General features: G+C 48.0%; 16 non-coding genes across 16 annotated transcripts in view; all 16 read left to right on the top strand.

Annotated features, from left to right (window-relative positions):
* LOC128463468 (5S ribosomal RNA) overlaps positions 1 to 57 on the top strand; it is a 119-nt gene extending 62 nt beyond the window's left edge. Inside the window, exon 1 of the ribosomal RNA XR_008343362.1 lies at positions 1 to 57. This exon is cut by the window's left edge and continues 62 nt beyond it. This is a non-coding gene — a ribosomal RNA (5S ribosomal RNA).
* Positions 58 to 278: 221 nt separating this feature from the next.
* Positions 279 to 397, top strand: LOC128463467 (5S ribosomal RNA). The gene has a single exon (XR_008343361.1). It is a non-coding gene; the product is annotated as a 5S ribosomal RNA (ribosomal RNA).
* A 200-nt stretch (positions 398 to 597) lies between these two features.
* Positions 598 to 716, top strand: LOC128462826 (5S ribosomal RNA). Its single transcript, XR_008342753.1, has one exon. It is a non-coding gene; the product is annotated as a 5S ribosomal RNA (ribosomal RNA).
* Positions 717 to 902: 186 nt separating this feature from the next.
* Positions 903 to 1,021, top strand: LOC128462438 (5S ribosomal RNA). Its single transcript, XR_008342387.1, has one exon. It is a non-coding gene; the product is annotated as a 5S ribosomal RNA (ribosomal RNA).
* Positions 1,022 to 1,215: 194 nt separating this feature from the next.
* On the top strand, positions 1,216 to 1,334 carry LOC128463698 (5S ribosomal RNA). The gene has a single exon (XR_008343579.1). It is a non-coding gene; the product is annotated as a 5S ribosomal RNA (ribosomal RNA).
* A 186-nt stretch (positions 1,335 to 1,520) lies between these two features.
* LOC128466865 (5S ribosomal RNA) lies at positions 1,521 to 1,639 on the top strand. Its single transcript, XR_008345641.1, has one exon. It is a non-coding gene; the product is annotated as a 5S ribosomal RNA (ribosomal RNA).
* Positions 1,640 to 1,822: 183 nt separating this feature from the next.
* Positions 1,823 to 1,941, top strand: LOC128463071 (5S ribosomal RNA). Its single transcript, XR_008342985.1, has one exon. It is a non-coding gene; the product is annotated as a 5S ribosomal RNA (ribosomal RNA).
* Positions 1,942 to 2,127: 186 nt separating this feature from the next.
* On the top strand, positions 2,128 to 2,246 carry LOC128462688 (5S ribosomal RNA). Its single transcript, XR_008342624.1, has one exon. It is a non-coding gene; the product is annotated as a 5S ribosomal RNA (ribosomal RNA).
* A 263-nt stretch (positions 2,247 to 2,509) lies between these two features.
* On the top strand, positions 2,510 to 2,628 carry LOC128464734 (5S ribosomal RNA). The gene has a single exon (XR_008344551.1). It is a non-coding gene; the product is annotated as a 5S ribosomal RNA (ribosomal RNA).
* Positions 2,629 to 2,879: 251 nt separating this feature from the next.
* Positions 2,880 to 2,998, top strand: LOC128465024 (5S ribosomal RNA). The gene has a single exon (XR_008344824.1). It is a non-coding gene; the product is annotated as a 5S ribosomal RNA (ribosomal RNA).
* A 186-nt stretch (positions 2,999 to 3,184) lies between these two features.
* LOC128463070 (5S ribosomal RNA) lies at positions 3,185 to 3,303 on the top strand. The gene has a single exon (XR_008342984.1). It is a non-coding gene; the product is annotated as a 5S ribosomal RNA (ribosomal RNA).
* A 191-nt stretch (positions 3,304 to 3,494) lies between these two features.
* Positions 3,495 to 3,613, top strand: LOC128464840 (5S ribosomal RNA). The gene has a single exon (XR_008344651.1). It is a non-coding gene; the product is annotated as a 5S ribosomal RNA (ribosomal RNA).
* Positions 3,614 to 3,843: 230 nt separating this feature from the next.
* On the top strand, positions 3,844 to 3,962 carry LOC128463466 (5S ribosomal RNA). The gene has a single exon (XR_008343360.1). It is a non-coding gene; the product is annotated as a 5S ribosomal RNA (ribosomal RNA).
* Positions 3,963 to 4,162: 200 nt separating this feature from the next.
* On the top strand, positions 4,163 to 4,281 carry LOC128462825 (5S ribosomal RNA). The gene has a single exon (XR_008342752.1). It is a non-coding gene; the product is annotated as a 5S ribosomal RNA (ribosomal RNA).
* A 186-nt stretch (positions 4,282 to 4,467) lies between these two features.
* On the top strand, positions 4,468 to 4,586 carry LOC128462437 (5S ribosomal RNA). The gene has a single exon (XR_008342386.1). It is a non-coding gene; the product is annotated as a 5S ribosomal RNA (ribosomal RNA).
* A 194-nt stretch (positions 4,587 to 4,780) lies between these two features.
* On the top strand, positions 4,781 to 4,899 carry LOC128463697 (5S ribosomal RNA). Its single transcript, XR_008343578.1, has one exon. It is a non-coding gene; the product is annotated as a 5S ribosomal RNA (ribosomal RNA).
* The last annotated feature ends 101 nt before the right edge of the window (positions 4,900 to 5,000 follow it).

The following is a 5,000-nucleotide window of genomic DNA, read 5'->3' as shown; positions in this document are numbered from 1 at the left end:
TGGGCCTGGTTAGTACCTGGATGGGAGACCGCCTGGGAATACCAGGTGTTGTAGGCTTTTAATTTTTTCTCACAGTCCGGGGAGAGCTTTTTGCCATGTGTTTCTTGCTCATCATCAAAGCTTTAAACCCTTATTTGAACCTTCTCACCTTCTCTGTCCTGTCCCAGTGCTTATAATTCTTTCTGTGTGACGACAAGCAGCAGCAGCAGCAGCAGCAGCAGCAGCAGCAGCAGCAGCAGCAGCAACAGAATAAGAGAAGTAAAATAAAAAACTTTCACACCTGCGGCCATACCACCCTGAAAGCGCCCGATCTCGTCTGATCTCGGAAACTAAGCAGGGTTGGGCCTGGTTAGTACCTGGATGGGAGACCGCCTGGGAATACCAGGTGTTGTAGGCTTTTAATTTTTTCTCACAGTCCGGGGAGAGCTTTTTGCCATGTGTTTCTTGCTCATCATCAAAGCTTTAAACCCTTATTTGAACCTTCTCACCTTCTCTGTCCTGTCCCAGGGCTTATAATTATTTCTGTCTGACGACAAGCAGCAGCAGCAGCAGCAGCAGCAGCAGCAGAATAAGAGAAGTAAAATAAAAAACTTTCACACCTGCGGCCATACCACCCTGAAAGCGCCCGATCTCGTCTGATCTCGGAAGCTAAGCAGGGTTGGGCCTGGTTAGTACCAGGATGGGAGACCGCCTGGGAATACCAGGTGTTGTAAGCTTTTTCTTTTCTCACAGTCCGGGGAGAGCTTTTTGCCATGTGTTTCTTGCTCATCATCAAAGCTTTAAACCCTTATTTGAACCTTCTCACCTTCTCTGTCCTGTCCCAGGGCTTATAATTCTTTCTGTCTGACGACAAGCAGCAGCAGCAGCAACAGAATAAGAGAAGTAAAATAAAAAACTTTCACACCTGTGGCCATACCACCCTGAAAGCGCCCGATCTCGTCTGATCTCGGAAGCTAAGCAGGGTTGGGCCTGGTTAGTACTTGGATGGGAGACCGCCTGGGAATACCAGGTGTTGTAGGCTTTTAATTTTTTCTCACAGTCCGGGGAGAGCTTTTTGCCATGTGTTTCTTGCTCATCATCAAAGCTTTAAACCCTTATTTGAACCTTCTCACCTTCTCTGTCCTGTCCCAGGGCTAATAATTCTTTCTGTCTGACGACAAGCAGCAGCAGCAGCAGCAGCAACAGAATAAGAGAAGTAAAATAAAAAACTTTCACACCTGCGGCAATACCACCCTGAAAGCGCCCGATCTCGTCTGATCTCGGAAGCTAAGCAGGGTTGGGCCTGGTTAGTACCAGGATGGGAGACCGCCTGGGAATACCAGGTGTTGTAAGCTTTTTCTTTTCTCACAGTCCGGGGAGAGCTTTTTGCCATGTGTTTCTTGCTCATCATCAAAGCTTTAAACCCTTATTTGAACCTTCTCACCTTCTCTGTCCTGTCCCAGGGCTTATAATTCTTTCTGTCTGACGACAAGCAGCAGCAGCAGCAACAGAATAAGAGAAGTAAAATAAAAAACTTTCACACCTGCGGCCATACCACCCTGAAAGCGCCCGATCTCGTCTGATCTCGGAAGCTAAGCAGGGTTGGGCCTGGTTAGTACTTGGATGGGAGACCGCCTGGGAATACCAGGTGTTGTAGGCTTTTTCTTTTCTCACAGTCCGGGGAGAGCTTTTTGCCATGTGTTTCTTGCTCATCATCAAAGCTTTAAACCCTTATTTGAACCTTCTCACCTTCTCTGTCCTGTCCCAGGGCTTATAATTCTTTCTGTCTGACGACAAGCAGCAGCAGCAACAGAATAAGAGATGTAAAATAAAAAACTTTCACACCTGCGGCCATACCACCCTGAAAGCGCACGATCTCGTCTGATCTCGGAAGCTAAGCAGGGTTGGGCCTGGTTAGTACTTGGATGGGAGACCGCCTGGGAATACCAGGTGTTGTAGGCTTTTAATTTTTTCTCACAGTCCGGGGAGAGCTTTTTGCCATGTTTCTTGCTCATCATCAAAGCTTTAAACCCTTATTTGAACCTTCTCACCTTCTCTGTCCTGTCCCAGGGCTTATAATTCTTTCTGTCTGACGACAAGCAGCAGCAGCAGCAACAGAATAAGAGAAGTAAAATAAAACACTTTCACACCTGCGGCCATGCCACCCTGAAAGCGCCCGATCTCGTCTGATCTCGGAAGCTAAGCAGGGTTGGGCCTGGTTAGTACCTGGATGGGAGACCGCCTGGGAATACCAGGTGTTGTAGGCTTTTAATTTTTTCTCACAGTCCGGGGAGAGCTTTTTGCCATGTGTTTCTTGCTCATCATCAAAGCTTTAAACCCTTATTTGAACCTTCTCACCTTCTCTGTCCTGTCCCAGGGCTTATAATTATTTCTGTCTGACGACAAGCAGCAGCAGCAGCAGCAGCAGCAGCAGCAGCAGCAGCAGCAGCAGCAGCAGCAGCAGCAGCAGCAGCAGCAGCAGCAGCAGCAGCAGCAGAAGAATAAGAGAAGTAAAATAAAAAACTTTCACACCTGCGGCCATACCACCCTGAAAGCGCGTGATCTCGTGTGATCTCGGAAGCTAAGCAGGGTTGGGCCTGGTTAGTACCTGGATGGGAGACCGCCTGGGAATACCAGGTGTTGTAGGCTTTTAATTTTTTCTCACAGTCCGGGGAGAGCTTTTTGCCATGTGTTTCTTGCTCATCATCAAAGCTTTAAACCCTTATTTGAACCTTCTCACCTTCTCTGTCCTGTCCCAGGGCTTATAATTATTTCTGTCTGACGACAAGCAGCAGCAGCAGCAGCAGCAGCAGCAGCAGCAGCAGCAGCAGCAGCAGCAGCAGCAGCAGCAGCAGCAGCAGCAGCAGAAGAATAAGAGAAGTAAAATAAAAAACTTTCACACCTGCGGCCATACCACCCTGAAAGCGCCCGATCTCGTCTGATCTCGGAAGCTAAGCGGGGTTGGGACTGGTTAGTACCAGGATGGGAGACCGCCTGGGAATACCAGGTGTTGTAAGCTTTTTCTTTTCTCACAGTCCGGGGAGAGCTTTTTGCCATGTGTTTCTTGCTCAACATCAAAGCTTTAAACCCTTATTTGAACCTTCTCACCTTCTCTGTCCTGTCCCAGGGCTTATAATTCTTTCTGTCTGACGACAAGCAGCAGCAGCAGCAACAGAATAAGAGAAGTAAAATAAAACACTTTCACACCTGCGGCCATACCACCCTGAAAGCGCACGATCTCGTCTGATCTCGGAAGCTAAGCAGGGTTGGGCCTGGTTAGTACTTGGATGGGAGACCGCCTGGGAATACCAGGTGTTGTAGGCTTTTAATTTTTTCTCACAGTCCGGGGAGAGCTTTTTGCCATGTGTTTCTTGCTCATCATCAAAGCTTTAAACCCTTATTTGAACCTTCTCACCTTCTCTGTCCTGTCCCAGGGCTAATAATTCTTTCTGTCTGACGACAAGCAGCAGCAGCAGCAGCAACAGAATAAGAGAAGTAAAATAAAAAACTTTCACACCTGCGGCCATACCACCCTGAAAGCGCCCAATCTTGTCTGATCTCGGAAGCTAAGCAGGGTTGGGCCTGGTTAGTACCTGGATGGGAGACCGCCTGGGAATACCAGGTGTTGTAGGCTTTTAATTTTTTCTCACAGTCCGGGGAGAGCTTTTTGCCATGTGTTTCTTGCTCATCATCAAAGCTTTAAACCCTTATTTGAACCTTCTCACCTTCTCTGTCCTGTCCCAGTGCTTATAATTCTTTCTGTGTGACGACAAGCAGCAGCAGCAGCAGCAGCAGCAGCAGCAGCAGCAGCAGCAGCAGCAGCAGCAGCAACAGAATAAGAGAAGTAAAATAAAAAACTTTCACACCTGCGGCCATACCACCCTGAAAGCGCCCGATCTCGTCTGATCTCGGAAACTAAGCAGGGTTGGGCCTGGTTAGTACCTGGATGGGAGACCGCCTGGGAATACCAGGTGTTGTAGGCTTTTAATTTTTTCTCACAGTCCGGGGAGAGCTTTTTGCCATGTGTTTCTTGCTCATCATCAAAGCTTTAAACCCTTATTTGAACCTTCTCACCTTCTCTGTCCTGTCCCAGGGCTTATAATTATTTCTGTCTGACGACAAGCAGCAGCAGCAGCAGCAGCAGCAGCAGCAGAATAAGAGAAGTGAAATAAAAAACTTTCACACCTGCGGCCATACCACCCTGAAAGCGCCCGATCTCGTCTGATCTCGGAAGCTAAGCAGGGTTGGGCCTGGTTAGTACCAGGATGGGAGACCGCCTGGGAATACCAGGTGTTGTAAGCTTTTTCTTTTCTCACAGTCCGGGGAGAGCTTTTTGCCATGTGTTTCTTGCTCATCATCAAAGCTTTAAACCCTTATTTGAACCTTCTCACCTTCTCTGTCCTGTCCCAGGGCTTATAATTCTTTCTGTCTGACGACAAGCAGCAGCAGCAGCAACAGAATAAGAGAAGTAAAATAAAAAACTTTCACACCTGTGGCCATACCACCCTGAAAGCGCCCGATCTCGTCTGATCTCGGAAGCTAAGCAGGGTTGGGCCTGGTTAGTACTTGGATGGGAGACCGCCTGGGAATACCAGGTGTTGTAGGCTTTTAATTTTTTCTCACAGTCCGGGGAGAGCTTTTTGCCATGTGTTTCTTGCTCATCATCAAAGCTTTAAACCCTTATTTGAACCTTCTCACCTTCTCTGTCCTGTCCCAGGGCTAATAATTCTTTCTGTCTGACGACAAGCAGCAGCAGCAGCAGCAGCAACAGAATAAGAGAAGTAAAATAAAAAACTTTCACACCTGCGGCAATACCACCCTGAAAGCGCCCGATCTCGTCTGATCTCGGAAGCTAAGCAGGGTTGGGCCTGGTTAGTACCAGGATGGGAGACCGCCTGGGAATACCAGGTGTTGTAAGCTTTTTCTTTTCTCACAGTCCGGGGAGAGCTTTTTGCCATGTGTTTCTTGCTCATCATCAAAGCTTTAAACCCTTATTTGAACCTTCTCACCTTCTCTGTCCT

Source organism: Spea bombifrons, chromosome 9, assembly GCF_027358695.1.
Source record: "Spea bombifrons isolate aSpeBom1 chromosome 9, aSpeBom1.2.pri, whole genome shotgun sequence".
Lineage (NCBI taxonomy): Eukaryota > Metazoa > Chordata > Amphibia > Anura > Pelobatidae > Spea > Spea bombifrons.
The sequence above is the reverse complement of the archived record's forward strand: the minus strand, read 5'-3'. Positions and strand labels throughout refer to the sequence as shown.